The following is a 15,847-nucleotide window of genomic DNA, read 5'->3' as shown; positions in this document are numbered from 1 at the left end:
TTCAACTTAGGACATTCAAACTTCAAATGTCCCTTCTTGTGGCAAAAATCACATTGGTCTCCATCTAATCGATCACGTCTTCCTCTTGATTTATAGCGAGATTCACCACCTCCACCATGATTTCTTTCATAGTTTCTTCCCCTCATAGCCAAAGCTTCAGGCATAGATAACTCCCTATGGACTGCGTCCTTCTTCCTATACTTATGATTCACCAATGCTATACCCACTACATAATACAAACTTTCCTTTCCCGCCATCAAATTAGATGCAACATACTCGAGATCATCATGAAGAGAATTCAAAAGGCATACCGCCTTGTACTGCTCATGCACTTTTTCATCCAAATTTAATAAGTCGACAATGAGCTTATTGAAATCATCCAAGTGCTCAGACAAGGTAACACCTGGCCTCATATTCATCCGAAAAGGCTTCCTTGTCAGGAACACTTTATTATGAATGTTTTTCATCATATACTTGTCTTCAAGCTTCTTCTAGAGTTCCTTAGCGAAGGTATCTTTCATGACAAAATATTTTTGCTCATTTGCCAAATATTGTCGAATAGACCGACAAGCTTGTTTATTCAACCTTTTCCACTCTGCTTCTAACATTGCCTTAAGTTTTTCTTCCAAGGCATCATCCAAATTTTTTTTTGCCAGAACATCTAAAACCTCACACTGCCACATGCCGAAATTGTTCTAACCATTGAACTTTTCGACATCAAATCTTCCTACACTAACCGTCTTCATTTTCAAATTAGAAGAAGTTCTAACATTAGGAGTCTCATCATCACTAGGATTTGTCATCCCCACAATTTTCATATACCACAAATACCAACAACCAAAGAAACACCCTCTTGGGAATTTCTTCAAACACTACCAATGCGTAAACAATTAATGAAACCAAAAAAATTTGATTTCCCAAACTTCCACCACAAACAACCACCAACTATGCCAAGGTAGAACCTTTGCCTCCGATACCAATTTGTTCTGCCCCAAAAACTATGTAGCACACCAATTCTATGCAATAGAAGCGAACAACCAATGATAAACGTGGTAGAAGCAACAACTCACGGTGTATGAAATCAACTAAATAACTCATAAACAAGTAGTAAACAATGTAAACTACTCACTAAAATAGCAAACCAATCAACCAAATAAGAGAGACGAAGATTTATGTGGTTTGGCTTACGTCTAATCCACAACCAAAGATAATCTCCAATTGAAAGAGAATCAAATAGTGTTACACACTCACCTTGGTTCAATAGAACCCCCAAATTCCCCTTTCTTATGGCCTCACAAATCTCTCATCAACAAACAACGAATTATGTAGACAACTACCAATAAGTTTGGGCATGAACAAAGCTCTCAAGAGAGGCACCAAATGCCCAACCCTAGCAACCAATTTTGTCCCACTTACTAATTTATAAACACTAACTTTGTTTATATAGTGTAGCTGAAATTTCTGTGAGATACGAAATTTCAATCCATTTCGACAAATGGATACCAACATATCATACTTCATTAAGCACTAAGATACCGAAAATTCCAACTAGTCAGGTTGTTTTATCAAATTCGCTAACAAGATACCAAATGAGCTTCACTTACTCGGTAACTAGATGCCATCTCCAACTTACTTTCTCAGTAACAAGATGCCATCTCCAATAATGTCTCCATCAATCAAAGTATCAGCATTAATGACATTGTCGGTGTTGCTAATCTCTGTATTCACCCAGTTTACAGGTACATACTGCATCTTCTCAGTAATAGAAGTACTTTCACCACTATTTTAATTATCTGGAATTTGCTTGCTCTTCTTGTTTAACCTCTTTCTATGATTCTTCGAATGAACATTCATAACATCATTCATCTTATCAGTAGGCCCTTCCATAGCATTTTTAGTATCCTTTGCAAGAGCTACCTTCAACACTCAACAATCAATTATGAGGTGGCCAACTCCTTTGCAGTGATTGCAATATTTAGGAAGTTTGCCCCTTTTGACTCTGTACCAGAACTTAATTTCCCTATCTGCGACCTCCACCCATATTTTGTCCAGAATTTTATGAGATAAATCAATGTCAACGAGAACACTTGCATAGTAGCCAAGTGTTCGTTTGGCAGTGTTTTCATCAACGTGTAGGGGTTGACCAAGAGCTTTCCTAAAAAAGAACAAGGTTTTAACCTCCCAATACTCAAGGCTCAAGGCCTGGAAAACGGATCCAAACTAGTGCATTTGAAGTATTTTCACGATCAATAGAGAAATTAGGTGACCACTTACTCAGTCGTAACACCTGTTGGTAGAAAAGCCATGATCCTTGACCCCAAATCTTGTTATAATCATGAGGCGGAACACCAAATACGCTCTACCCAAGGGAGAGACTTGCCATTTGCCTTTGGGTTTCCATAGACTAGCAGCAAGCTCTTGCACTCTTTGCAAAGTATTTTGTGTAGGTCCAGTACGACGACCCACAAGTGCAAGAGTACAAAAATCCAACCCTCTATCAACCTCCTCAGCTTGGATGGTAATAGTTGGGTATTCACCTTGACGGCTAGGAATAGGTTCACAACCATGTTTTGTTTTCATAACATGAGCATAAGTCTTCTTGGCATCCCTTGTAGTTGATCCATGGTTTTGAGCCTTGTCCTATTGTACAACACTGATGGAAGTTGTCTTCTCTGCATCCGCAGCAACTTGGGCTTCAGTATTAGTTGTTCCAAAGAAGCTCCAAGGGCATACGTAGTACCCTGAGCTCGAATCTCCACTCTCCATTACTAGAATCGAGCTGTGATATGGAAAGACCTAACTACCCTTAAAGAACACCTATCTAAAAATTGCCCTTTCATTAATAAATGTTGTGAATCTTCTACACATATTAAAGAGGAACAAGAAATGGACCCTGCGAGGTGCTAGCACTTTGACTTCTTCAAAAGAAGGTGATTGATGGAGTTATCATATTTTGGTTACTGTGAGGGAGTAATATTCACATCCAATGAATATTAAGCACATGTCCAGTATATACAAAACTACCAACCTACCTCAGATCCTCGTCCTCAGAGCTCGCTTCATAGTGATTTAACTCAGGCAAGCGATATGTTTAATCAAATCAATCTCCAACCGATCTTAAGTGTTCATCCTACGAGCTCGCTTCAAAGTGACTCGAGTCGAGAAAACAATCTTGCCCGAAGGCGACCTCCATAAGGCTCACTCATCCCGTCTCATAACGGCTTGTAATGTATGTCTTTATTATGGCTTTCAAGACAGAAGCTTTAGGCACGCATCTCATTGATTCTTCATAACTCGCCATCATGGTTCACCAATAAGGTGGAGACCGGAACCTAACCTAATGCAGGAAAGTAAGAGGCACAAGCAAATTGCCTATATAAAGAGGATGAGGAACTACGTCTGACCTGATTCAAGTCCCCCCTAGAGAGAGAGCTTGATACATAGGCAATTCGTCCATACGAACTCGGTCAAATCCAACACACACAACCTTTCACCCCAAATCAACCTACATTTGTAAGGTCAAACCAATTATAACATTTACACTAGCGCCATCTGTGGCACGATTTCTTGAGAAAACCACAATCAATCTACAAACTAACAAATATCAAGCACACGAAGCATGGAAAGCCTCCAAGAACAGGTGCAGCATCTGGTCAGCCAAATTGGCACGATGAGTGACAACATCTCCCTGCTCCAATAGGAAAATGTTGCACTGAAGAATCAGGTTGCAACTTAAAACCCGAATGGAATCACTGCTGAGGATAGCATGAATGAGGTGAATCAACAAATCAACAACCTCTCCGAGCGGATCGAACAGAGCACAGTGAAGAAAGACGCCACTCAAGTCGTCCAGAAGATGCTGAAAACATATTGGGCGTCCCCCTTCACAACTGAGGTACTCAATAAACCCTCCCCCTAGGATTTCATTCAGCCAAGGTTCACCATGTGTGATGGCAGCATATGCCTTGGCAGCACGTAGCCCACTACATTCAGAGCCTCGCACTCTACAGTGCACAAGGGTTCGACCACTTGCAGTGTCGCCTGTTCCCTGCAAACTTGAAGGACGGAGCTCTAGATTGGCTCTACTCACTAGAACCGAACTCGATAGACAGCTTTGAGAAGCTAACTGATCAGTTCACTAGCCAGTACGTTCATAATAGACGTAAAAAATCCGACCTCGATTCACTCTTCCAGCTGTCCCAGAAAAGTGACTAGCCAATCCGCTCCTTCTTAGGGCGATTCAAGATAGAGCTACTGTCCATGGAGAACGGCCTCAAGGAGTCGTTCGCTACCTTGGCCTTCACCAACGCAATCCAGAAAACACTGGTCTATCTAGGTCGCTAATGAAAGAGCGTCTTGAGACACTAGCTGAGTTGTACGCCTAGGTGGAGAAATACATTAAAATGCAAGAAGGAATGGAGCGTGAAGGCCTGAAAGAAGAAGAGGAGGTCGTCGCGATCTCAGACGCTGCCCCATCTTCTAAGAAATGACCCAGACAGTAGGGTCAGAAGCCCAACACCAGAACTCACACCAGAAGAGAGCTCGCGGTGCTCACCAGATCTCCAAGTTACATACTAGAGAAAATCAAGAAATCTTCATATTACCGACCTGAGGTGAAACAGCCAAAAGACACCCCAGGGAAGGCATACTGCGCTTTCTATAAAGCAAAGTGCCATGAGACCAACGAATGTCGGGGGCTAAAGCACTATCTGCAAGACCTCGTTGAAGCAGGGCATTTCAAACACTATACTAATATTGCGATGGCGACCTCCGTCACAAGCTGATGGCTCGCTGAGAACGAAATCAAACTCCACCTCGCAACAACAGAGCTCGTTCTCGGACTAGAAGCCGCCCTATAGACCGATCCTATCATGAACACTGTCAGCACTCCTCTGACAGAGACAACAACCGGACCATCAATATGATTACCTTCCAAAACGACTTTGTCACGTCCTTTAGGGAGAAAAGGAGACGAGTAGGCGTCCTCCAGGAAGTCTACCAGTTCTCCTCAAAAGCGGCCCCATCCCACGCACAGCTGGTCGTTGCTCAGGGGACATAACTTTCATTGAGAACGACCTGAACAAGGTATGCCTACCACACAACGACGCCCTGGTTGTCCATATCAAAATCAACTACTGGACAATCAAACGCGTCCTGATCGACCCAGGCAGTTTATGCGACATCTTCTTCTACTAGACTCTCAAGGAGATGAATTTGCTCAAGTCAGTTTTAATAGATCCAATCACCCCCTCCCCCCCCCCCTTTATGGTTTCAACAGATCCCGAGCAGACCCAATGGGAGACATTATTTTACCTGTCTCAGTTGGGTCGCATGAAGACAAAGTCAGCATCAACACGTGCTTCATCGTCCTGGATGTCAAATCGTCCTACACTGCCATCTTAGGATGGTGTTGGATCCACAAAATGCAAACAGTCCTATCAACACTCCATCAAGTGTTACATTTCCCTGGCCCCAAAGGTATGATGGAACTTCGCAGCAACCAGCTCAATGCTCACAATTGCAATCGAATACTCTCGGTCAACAAGCCCATTGGGGCTTCAATAAAAAATAAGGGAGAAATCACCAAAGTCAAGGTGGCAAAGGACTAGCTTCATCGCTAAAGTCAGGACCTTTCCTAAAGCTCCTCGTACCGACCTGCCAAAGGCCAACACTGGGGGCTCAGCCAAAGGAGTCACCTTAGAAGCCACGACCCCTGAGGTCACCTAACAAATTCAAGAGAGGGAGGCACCACAAAAGACCAAGACCTGAGAGGTCGCCCCTCCCACCAGTGCGGCAACTCAACCCGAGCTCAAGGAAAAGGTCAACCTAGGAACTGAGGACGACCTTAAGTTTCTTTATGTAAGACCTAACCTTGATCCTACTCTCAAGGCACAACTTGTAAGCTTTTTATCTCTGAATAAAGATGTTTTTGTTTGGTCGTACATAGATGTCCCTGGAATTGATCCTCATATCGCATGTCACAAATTAAATGTCAACCCAAATGAAAAACCAGTTCGCCAGCAACCTAGAAAACTATCTCTTAGGTTCCCAAAGGCAGTTATTAACGAGATTGAGAATCTCAAAAAAGATGGCTTCATTAGGAAGGTAAAATACCCTGACTGGATCGCTAATATTGTCGTAGTCCTAAAAAAGAACGGCACAGTTCACCTCTGTGTAGATTTTACCAACCTAAACCAAGAGACTTCTAAAGATAGTTTCCCCTTACCAAGAATCGACCCGACTTGTGGCCACGAGCTCTTGTCATTCATGGATGCTTACAATGGTTACAACCAAATCCCATTGGCTGAAGAAGACCAAGAAAAAACCTCATTCGTAATAGAACAAGGTATTTACTGTTACAACGTCCACCCGTTCGGTCTCAAGAATGCTGGAGCGACCTATCAACGCTTAGTCACATATATGTTTCAAGACATGTTAGGAGACACCATGGAGGTCTACATAGATGACATGGTCATCAAGAGCAAGAAAGCAACAGATCATCTAGATCATCTCAATCAGGCGTTCTCCCAACTACGCCGAACTCAAATGAAGTTGAACCCCAAGAAATGTCTATTTGGAGCGTCCTCTGGGAAATTCCTTGGGTATCCGGTCTCCCAACGAGGGATCGAAGCTAACCCAGATCATATTGGAGCATTCTTGGACATGCCCGACCCCAAGACAAAGAAACAAATACCGAAATTATCATGAATGGTGGTAGCTCTAAACTGATTCATATCGAGAGCCTCAGACAAATGCCGCCCTTTCCTACAGATTCTCAAAAGGGCGAACAATTTTCTTGGAGCAAAAAAAGCCACCAAGCATTCTCCACTCTTAAAGACTACCTGTCAACCCCACCCGTTCTGGCAAAGCCAACAGATGGTGAAACACTGGGGCTGTACCTAGCCGTATCTGACTTAGCTATTAGCTCAGTTTTATTCAAAGAGGAAAAGGGCATAGAAAAGTCGATCTACTTCATAAGCAAAACATTGTTACCAACAAAGAAAACCTACTCCCACCTCGAAAAAGCCGTCCTGGCATTGCTTGATCTATTCAACAAGAAAATTCATACCCTATTTCCATGCACACCCAATCAAAGTGTTTACCGAACTCCCGTTGAAAAAGCTTCTCCTCAAAACCAACAAGACAACTCGCATGGCCATGTGGGCAGAAGAGCTCGGTGAACATCACATTGAGTTCGCACCCAGAACTTCTCTGAAAGGATAGGTCATTGCTGATTTCCTTGTCGACTTCCCGGTGGACGACCTGAATTGGGAACCAAAAGCCGATATCCCTTCCACTAAACCACTCAATAACTCAGTTTGGTCACTCTTCGTAGATGGAGCCAGTAATCCAGGTGGAAGCAGGATCGGAGTAGTCTTAATGTCCCCATACGGCGCTATGGTCAAAAAGTCAGTTCGCATCGATTTTGCGTCCTCCAATAATGAGGCCAAATACAAAGCCCTGATCATGGGTCTCCGAATGGCTGTACAGCTGAATGTCCAGGAGATCAAGGTGTTCAGCGACTCATAATTAGTAGTTCGCCAGATCGCCAAAGAATACGCTACCAATGAAGGTAACCTCTCTAAATACCTTGGAATTGTACATCAAATTCTCACTACAACAGAAGGGGTTTTTAGCAACGCACCTTTTTGCAACACCAAAAAATTGTTGCTAAAAGGTCACCAATTGCAACGCCGTATGGGGCTGCTAAAAGTTTGGTGTGCTATTGTATAGGTTGTGCATGAATTTATCTATTGCGGCGCCTCTTTTGTGGCAAATGGATGTAAATATATTTTTGAAAAAAAAGAAAATGTAATTTTTCGAGAGAGGCTTTATCATTTACAATGCTATTGGTGCGGGTAAAGTGAATTTGACCTTTTGCGATGTCACTTGCGTTGTAACAAATGTTTTACGAATGATTTATATTATTTAGTATAGCCTTTGTTGAGATGAGATTGGCGTTGCTAATGGGCTTCTTTAGGCGGGTCTTATTATTTTAGGAATTGGAACTGATGGGCGGGCCTATTTTTTACGTTAGCACTCGAACTAAAATCTAAAATGTGAAAGCCCTAAAAGACTTTCTCTTTCTTTAACTTTCCCTTGAACCACCGCCAACTTCCTATCTCCCACCGGCAACGTATCTAACCACTCTCTCTCTCACAACAATACAACCATCGGCAATAAGCTTTAACTTTTGGTTACTCCTCCACATCCGACCGAGCTTTGATTTTCAAGGTTGGTTCTCCTGCTTAATTAGTTTTTTTTTGTTCTCTGTGTGTTTACTCTACAAGCTAATTCTCTCAATTAATTTTCTCGGTTGATTTAAAGTTGGAACTACTAGACAAAGAAAAAATGAATCTTCAAATTTTAAGGTTGGGTGTTTTTGTTTTTTTTTTCCCTTTAGTACTCATTTAGATTTCAGGTTGGTTTTCTTTAGTTTGTTTGAATTGTTTATTGTAATTTGGTTTCAGGAAATGAAATAAAGTTTGGTTTAGGTGTTGGGTTAGTCAAAGCTTCAACTTTTGGTTAATCTCCCCCTCACGTTGGTTAGTTTTCTTAAGGGATTAATATAATTAATCGACTGTTTGGAATCTAATTCTTATACATATATATATGTCTGTTTAGGTCTTTTGTTGTTGGATTTTGGCTACATCGACCTCGACAAGTGATTCAATTATTATTCTTGTTTATTTGTTTCTTTTGTAATTACTATATATTTCAAATTCTATTGCATATTGAAAATTTTAATCTTTTATTTTCTTATCTGGAACTTGTGTAATGGGATGTGCTAGATATATATGTAAGGGAGTGCGAAAAGTTCAATCAATCCCATTACGTTCTTGACAAATGAGGTGGTGGTTTTCTCTCGTGCATCCCCTTTGTCATAGAAATCTTGTATCATGATGCAATGTAGAGTTTATGATTCTAGTCTTGCAAGTGTCGAGTTGATAGTTTGTTAATTAGTTTATGATTTCCTTGGCGGCGAATAAAGAATTGTTTGGAAGCCTTAAAGCTACCGTTTCACTTGGTCAAGTCTATTCAAATTTATGCTATTCTTTTTTTAGATCTTTTGGATTCTATGTGTTTGTGAGTTTGCACGCATGTTAGCTTGTGACTATAGTTTCACGGTGACCGGACTTCATTTTGAGAATCTCTTTGATTAAGCTAGGTAGCTCGATCAGAATTGATTGGAATTGTAAATAGGAATGCATCTTTTATGAAATAGTTACATATACTTTGCCACTTGGGCATCTCAATACAACATTTTTATTGGTTCTCTAGACAATTTAAACCTGACACACAAACTTTAACTTGGTACTTGGTGGCTAACAGCTTAGCACAATGGAACAAACGTACATGGCTTTCATTTTGTAGGACCAAGTTTCAGAAGTTTGTCTTTGTGACCAGCTGGGCACATTTACAATTCTTATGTTATGTGAAATCTTTGTGGTAAGGTTGAGGTTGCTGCTAAGGGGTTAAAGTTACATAATTTTTTTGTTAATGTTAAAGTGCTTTTTAGACTCCCTTTCAAACTTTGTGGAGAGATTTTTTACGTCCATGCATTTTCCTTCCTACTTTTTTTTTGGGATCAATAATTTCCTTTGTACTTTGAATATATTTGTTTCTTTTCCGTGTTTTATTAGCAAACATTTGAAGCTAAAGCTTCCCACCTAAGGAGGGATATACATTTTGTACAAGTACTGAGCATGATCAATCTACAATATGTGTCCAGGTTAGTGTATATTACAAATGTAGTGTTATTCAAATAGTTCATGCTTACCTTATGTTTTAACAGTTCCTTGTTTCTTATATTTTCACATAGAGAAACGTCCAGTCTCATCTTATGTTTCCCTGCTACACCTGATCTGTTTACTTACTTACTCTTACGCCGCTAACTCGCCCCTTTGTCAAACAGAAAATTTGTGATTAATGTTTTTCCAAGAGAGATTTGTTTCATGGGATTTAATCAATTTCGAGATAACTATATGGTCGACAGAAGAACTCTTACTTGTTACTAGATGAGATATCACTGTAAGTGAAAAACCGAAACTAGGCCTTCTAAACAGGAACTAACATGTTAAAGCTAAGTTACACATTCTATTGGGGATCATAAATGACTTGGGAATGGAAAGCAAAATGAAAGAGCGAAGTTGAAGAATTGAATTGGCTACCTTGCTGCCTTTACCGATTTATAGGCATTATTCGTAAAATTACTGAGAAACGCGACTGGGTGAAAGTTCTAACAGCAGGAGATAGTAATTTTAGTTGTGATGTTGTAAAGGAATTTATAGAAAATTAGGTGACAAATTGTGGGACTAGGTTCATTTTTATGGAATGAATTCGAAAAGTGGCTCAGAAACACGTCAATGGAAGCCATTATTTTAAGTACATTAGCCCATTTTAGGCATTTGTTAAATTATATGTTTGTTCACAAAGGCTTTTGATTTCACGCAGCCTTGCCTAGTTCCTGATTTGACAAGGCTTGTAGATCTTCTCAAGGTGAGTATCAATACTAGATTTGTAGGCCTCATTTTCGAATTGCCAAACTATTTTTTTGTTTAACTTCCCCCAATAAAGAATCAAGTAGAAGCAGATTTTAAGTAGTAGCTAATCCATAACCCCAAAGTCCCAATCACGGACTTGGTATTCTCGGTTGTTTTTAGAAATGTTGGGACGATTCTTGTAAAAGAGATGGTGAAGATAGAATCGGTGCTCTAATCCATTGCCATCTTCTTTTCCCAGCTTTCTTTGAAATAGACGGAGATATATCTGGGTATCTAATCTTTATATTAACCTGAAGCATAATAAGGATGATAACGATTTGTGGCAGGTGTAGATGATGTTGTTCATGATAAGTACTAGCAAGAAGCAAGAGAAAAAATATATGGCTATTTTTCACAACGAATCTTTCTATAAATTTGTCCCACAAGGCATACAACGTTGTTTGCATTCGCGTCTATGAACAGAAATTCCATCTATCAAAATGAGCACAACACTCTTTTCTATGCAGATCGATTTACAGATCAGAGTGAATTTTCATCACATAAGAAATTTCTGCATGATGAAAGTAATTGTACTGTAGAAGTGGAGGCAAAGTTGTGCATTTGCTTCGATTTTGATTATGGTAGTAAAAGCAGTAAAATGAGGTATTTGAGTTCTGCTTTTCCCAAAAAAGTTGTGCGGTTTGATTGAACACTCAAGACATTAGTTTTCTACTTTGGCGAGCTCAAATGGGATGAAGAGTGGTTGGGTCATGCATGAATTCCGCCTTGAGAATCTGCATATGCCTCCCAAGGTATGATTTTCCGTTGTTTCTTTTCCGTTTTTGTATGTATATATCAAACACTGCACAAGAGATACTAAGCACGCAGTGTGCTATGTTTGTAAATGCACATTGGGATCTTGCTTTTCTACTTTCTAATATGAATGTATACACTGACAGGAAGAGTGGGTGCTATGTAGAGTCTTTCACAAAGGCAAGGAAGACCTGAGCTCGAAAAAGTGTCTAGAATATGACACTGACGATGCAATAATAGGTACCTCTTCTCCAAATTATTCTTCGTCTCCTCCTGCGGACAAAGTGATGGCAGCTGGATCTCAGCAGATCAACTCAGTCCCACAATGCTTATATCGTATTTTTGTTTTTATATCCTTAAAAGGATGTTGCCCATTGCCCTTAATTAACTAGTCACATTTGTTAAGGTCAGATCAAACCTTCACCTGGATTGAAGCCAAGTAATAAGAAAAGTTGAATAAAGACGTATGGGAACGTCTTCAGTGCATTCCTGTTAAATTGGCACTCGGGCCAATATTACAGCAATGCAATCCGAAGCACATTTTTCTCCATACCAGGGTCCCATTAATAACATTAATATAGGTCTTAAATGCTGATGATGCCAAAGAACTGACTGAAATTATTATGGGTTTATGAATGTAGGACAGATAGAGAGACAACAGTGTATTGAGAATTGTGACTGAATTCTGTTATATTACAAATTGGGTGAGAGAGCTGCTGACTCCAATACATTACATGAGAAGAAAGAAGTAGTAGCAAAGCAAGAGGGAAATAGAAGCGAGGCAAACAGGGGAGGTTGAGCACTCCGGTGATGACGCTAAGGAGGTGGTAGCGGTGGAAGAAAGCTTCGCGGCGCGGTCCGGTACCGGGCATCTTTGGTGGCGCGGCTTTTAACAAAGGGGCGGGGGAGTCCCAAACATTCCTAAAGTTTCTAAGTGCAGCTTTGAAATCCCTTCAGGTAAGATATGCCCCTCTAAACCTCGATATTGATGTGCGGATAAAAAAACGGTTATTTCAAAAGCAGCGACAAGCAAAACTCAACCTAGCTATCTCAAAAATGCTATTAGGTATTTGCAAAGATCATTACCGGTCGATAATTGCATAATGTTTAGAGAGCACGCGCTCTGTAAAATGACATCACCACGATCCGCACTAATGAAACTTTTATCAATATAGGTTGCTTATTAGCATTTCCCAACACGCGGGGATCAAACATTATCCCCACCATCCCCATTCCCACTAAAAGCTAGTTGGTATTGTAGGCTTTGGGCTTGTAGGAGATAATGTTGGTATATTAGGAGAGGGAAAACGTTTTGCTAGAACGGAATTCCTTAGGCACCGTAAACTTGGTTTCGATTACAAAACTCTGGGCTGTTTTAGTGGCTTGAAGGTGAAAAACCCGTGATAAAATATCGTTCCTTCCTTTCTACCCTTCAAATGGAATGAAGACGCCAGTAGAATGATGAGGCGACCCACAAAATGGTTCACTGCTTTTAATTAACTTAACCGAGCATCCTTTGATTACTGTTAAGATGTTTGCTCAACTACTTGGTAGGTAAATGAACTTCAAAGACTCCATGTTCATTAGTCTTCACTTCCTTGTTGAAACTTGTTTTGAGTTCCCTCTTGCCACACTTCACCGCAATAGAAGCACCTGCATAGATAACTTTTAGTAAGTAGGTGAAACCAAACCAAACCAAAATTATTTTAATTCGAGATGAACCTGAAATGAAGTGGTTGGGTCGAGAGAAATCTGTTGAAAACATGTGTCACAAAGATTACCGCATACCAACAACAATTACGGGATGGAAGCCGCTTCCCATGTTTAGCTTCCGAAGATCGATGAAGAGATGACTTAAGGAGAATATCGAGAAACCAAGGTACTCTGCATCGCCATTCGACTCGGTGTAACAACCCTTGGTGAGTAGTATGCTTTATAGTTTATATTGAATGGGTTCGCTACTATTAGTGGTTTTGAAGTTCTCTTGCTTAACTCTGTAATTTATTGACAGTACATGCTATCATAATTTCGTGCTTAAGCAACATGACCCACCATATTCTTTATGTCGATCATGCAAAAACTAGTTAGAAAACCATGTGGTTTTGTGCAGCTTTTGTACAAAAGCATGTTATTACAACTTTCGGGCAACCCTTTGTTCTTGATACACAAAGTAATAGACTACTTGAGTATAGAACAGTGTCTCTGATGTATATGTTTTCTGTAGAAGGTGAGAATGATGGGAACCTAGGGCTTCCGGACATGTTTTCCGGCGAGGGTTGCGGAATGGACGGCCGGATGTTGAATATTACGATTGCAAAAGGAGTATCCACGACTTAATGATGCCTTGCATTATAATGTTCATGGGTCATTGGCATTACCGTCTTTGAACCATAAAAAGTCATGTCTTGGTGTTGTTGAGCTTATAATGATGTCGGAAGACAAACTTCGGTCCCCGAGGTTGATAAAGTCTGTAAAGCTCTTGAGGTTGGTTTTACTCTATCTATCTATTTTACTAGTGTTTCAGTGCGTTCATCTGGAGAATGCAGAATTTATTTTATCCGATGATTGCTTCTTGCTCTGGCATTGCGCTTTACTTTTGAGTGACCCAAGTTCAGTTCTTTCACAAGCTGTAAATCTGAAAAGTTCTGAATTGTTGGATCACCCAAGCTTTGAGGTTAGACGCCATTGTATTCTAAATACTTATTTTCCTCTCTACAACTGCTACTTACAGGTATATGCATTAAAAGCAGATCTGCAATGGTGTGCGTCAAAATGCCCTTGTGGAAATCTTTCAAATATTGACCATGGTATGCGAGACCCATAAATTAGCTTTAGCTCAAACCTGGGTTCCATGCAAGCATCGCAGGGTTTTAGCCGACGGTGGTGGTGGTGTGAAGAAGAGCTGCAGAAGCTTTGATGGAAGTTGTATGGGGCAAGTTTGCATGTGAACAACTGATGTAGCATTCTATGTAGTAGATGCTGACATGTCGGGTTTTGGCGACGCCTGGTCAGAGCATCACTTACAGAAGGGGCAGGGGGTTGGTGGGAGGGCATTTTCATCAAAAAGCTCGTGTTTCTCTAGTGATATGACACAGTTGAGCAAAAGTGAGTATCCCTTGGTACACTACGCACGCATGTTTGGGTTAAGTAGCTGCTTTGCTATCTGTTTACGTAGCACTTACACTGGATTGTCTGGATGTGTTGATTATATTCTAGAGTTGTTCCTGCAACCAGGCATGACGGCCTTAAGCAAACATCTGATATTTCTGGACTCCGTCTTGGTGACAATGAAGCAACATTACCGGAAGAACCTCCATTGTTATCCGTTCAAGTAAGATATGCCCCCTCTACCACCTTCCACCAACCTCCATTGCTAATCATCAGGCATAAAATAGGGGTCTTATCAGTTGGTTTCAAGTTGAGCTTGTTTGCTTGATTTACTTGATGTTTAGCCTTGCTTATTTTATTGTTTCATTGGTGATAACTTTATGACACGAGGTTTTTTAATGGTTTGACATTTACATGTACAATTTAGTTCAAAATCTATTAGCTTTTGGCTATTTTGGTCTTTTTATTTGATCTGTACCTTCATGAATGTGATCGAGTTATAACTTTGATAAGTTCTTTATAAGCTTTTGGTCATGGGCACCAATTTATGCATATAGGAGGTGCATAGTTTCACATGCATTGCCAACTTGTGTATATTAGGTTTATTACTGTTTCTAATAAATTTACTAAAGTGATTTTTTTTTTTTTAATTTGTTGTGCCAGATTGGTCGATTGGTGCAAGTAGTAGAATCAAGAAGAAGCTCGAGTGGATGCTTGCTCAAATTAGCATGCTATAGACATTATTTGTGGAAGTTTAGTTTTGAATAATTCGTCTAAATTTAGTTGAACGTTGTTAAGATTATGTGAGACGATGCTTTTTCGAAAAAAATAGTTATGTGAATTCTTTAAGATCTTTTGTATTAAATGATTTAGTAATGAAATTCATTTTGTTATGATTTGTGGTGAATTGTTATAGGGTTACTGTGTTCTATAAAAATTGTTTTGGGCAGGATTATGTAAATGAAAATGTACAGGTATATGTATGAATTGGACCATTTGTAATGCTAAATGCGTCCTAAATAAAGTGTGTGCTTTTCTAGAATTTATATCATTCGCAACAATTTTGGTGTAGCTAAAAGCTTTGATTCTACCGTAACGTAGACACCTTTTGCCACACTTGGTGTGTCGCTAAATTTATGGACGTCTTTTGCCACGCTAAATGTACAGCTAAAAATTCAAACTTTCCGCACTTTGTAGCCAAATATTTAAACTTTTCGCAATGGAAATAGTGTAGCAAAAGGTTGCCTTTTGCAACGCCTAGTTGTGTAGCTAAAGGTATCACTTTTGCAACGACATCCTAGTTGTTACAAGCTCTCTTTTGCGACGCCAAGCGCTGCAAATAGTTTGAAATAAATTTGCAATTAATTTAATTTGCATAAATGAAGTAGCAACAGAATTAATGTATTAGCAGCGCCCATAGGCGTCGTAACAAACTAGGAACA

This window comes from Coptis chinensis, chromosome 3, assembly GCF_015680905.1.
Source record: "Coptis chinensis isolate HL-2020 chromosome 3, ASM1568090v1, whole genome shotgun sequence".
NCBI lineage: Eukaryota > Viridiplantae > Streptophyta > Magnoliopsida > Ranunculales > Ranunculaceae > Coptis > Coptis chinensis.
The sequence above is the reverse complement of the archived record's forward strand: the minus strand, read 5'-3'. Positions refer to the sequence as shown.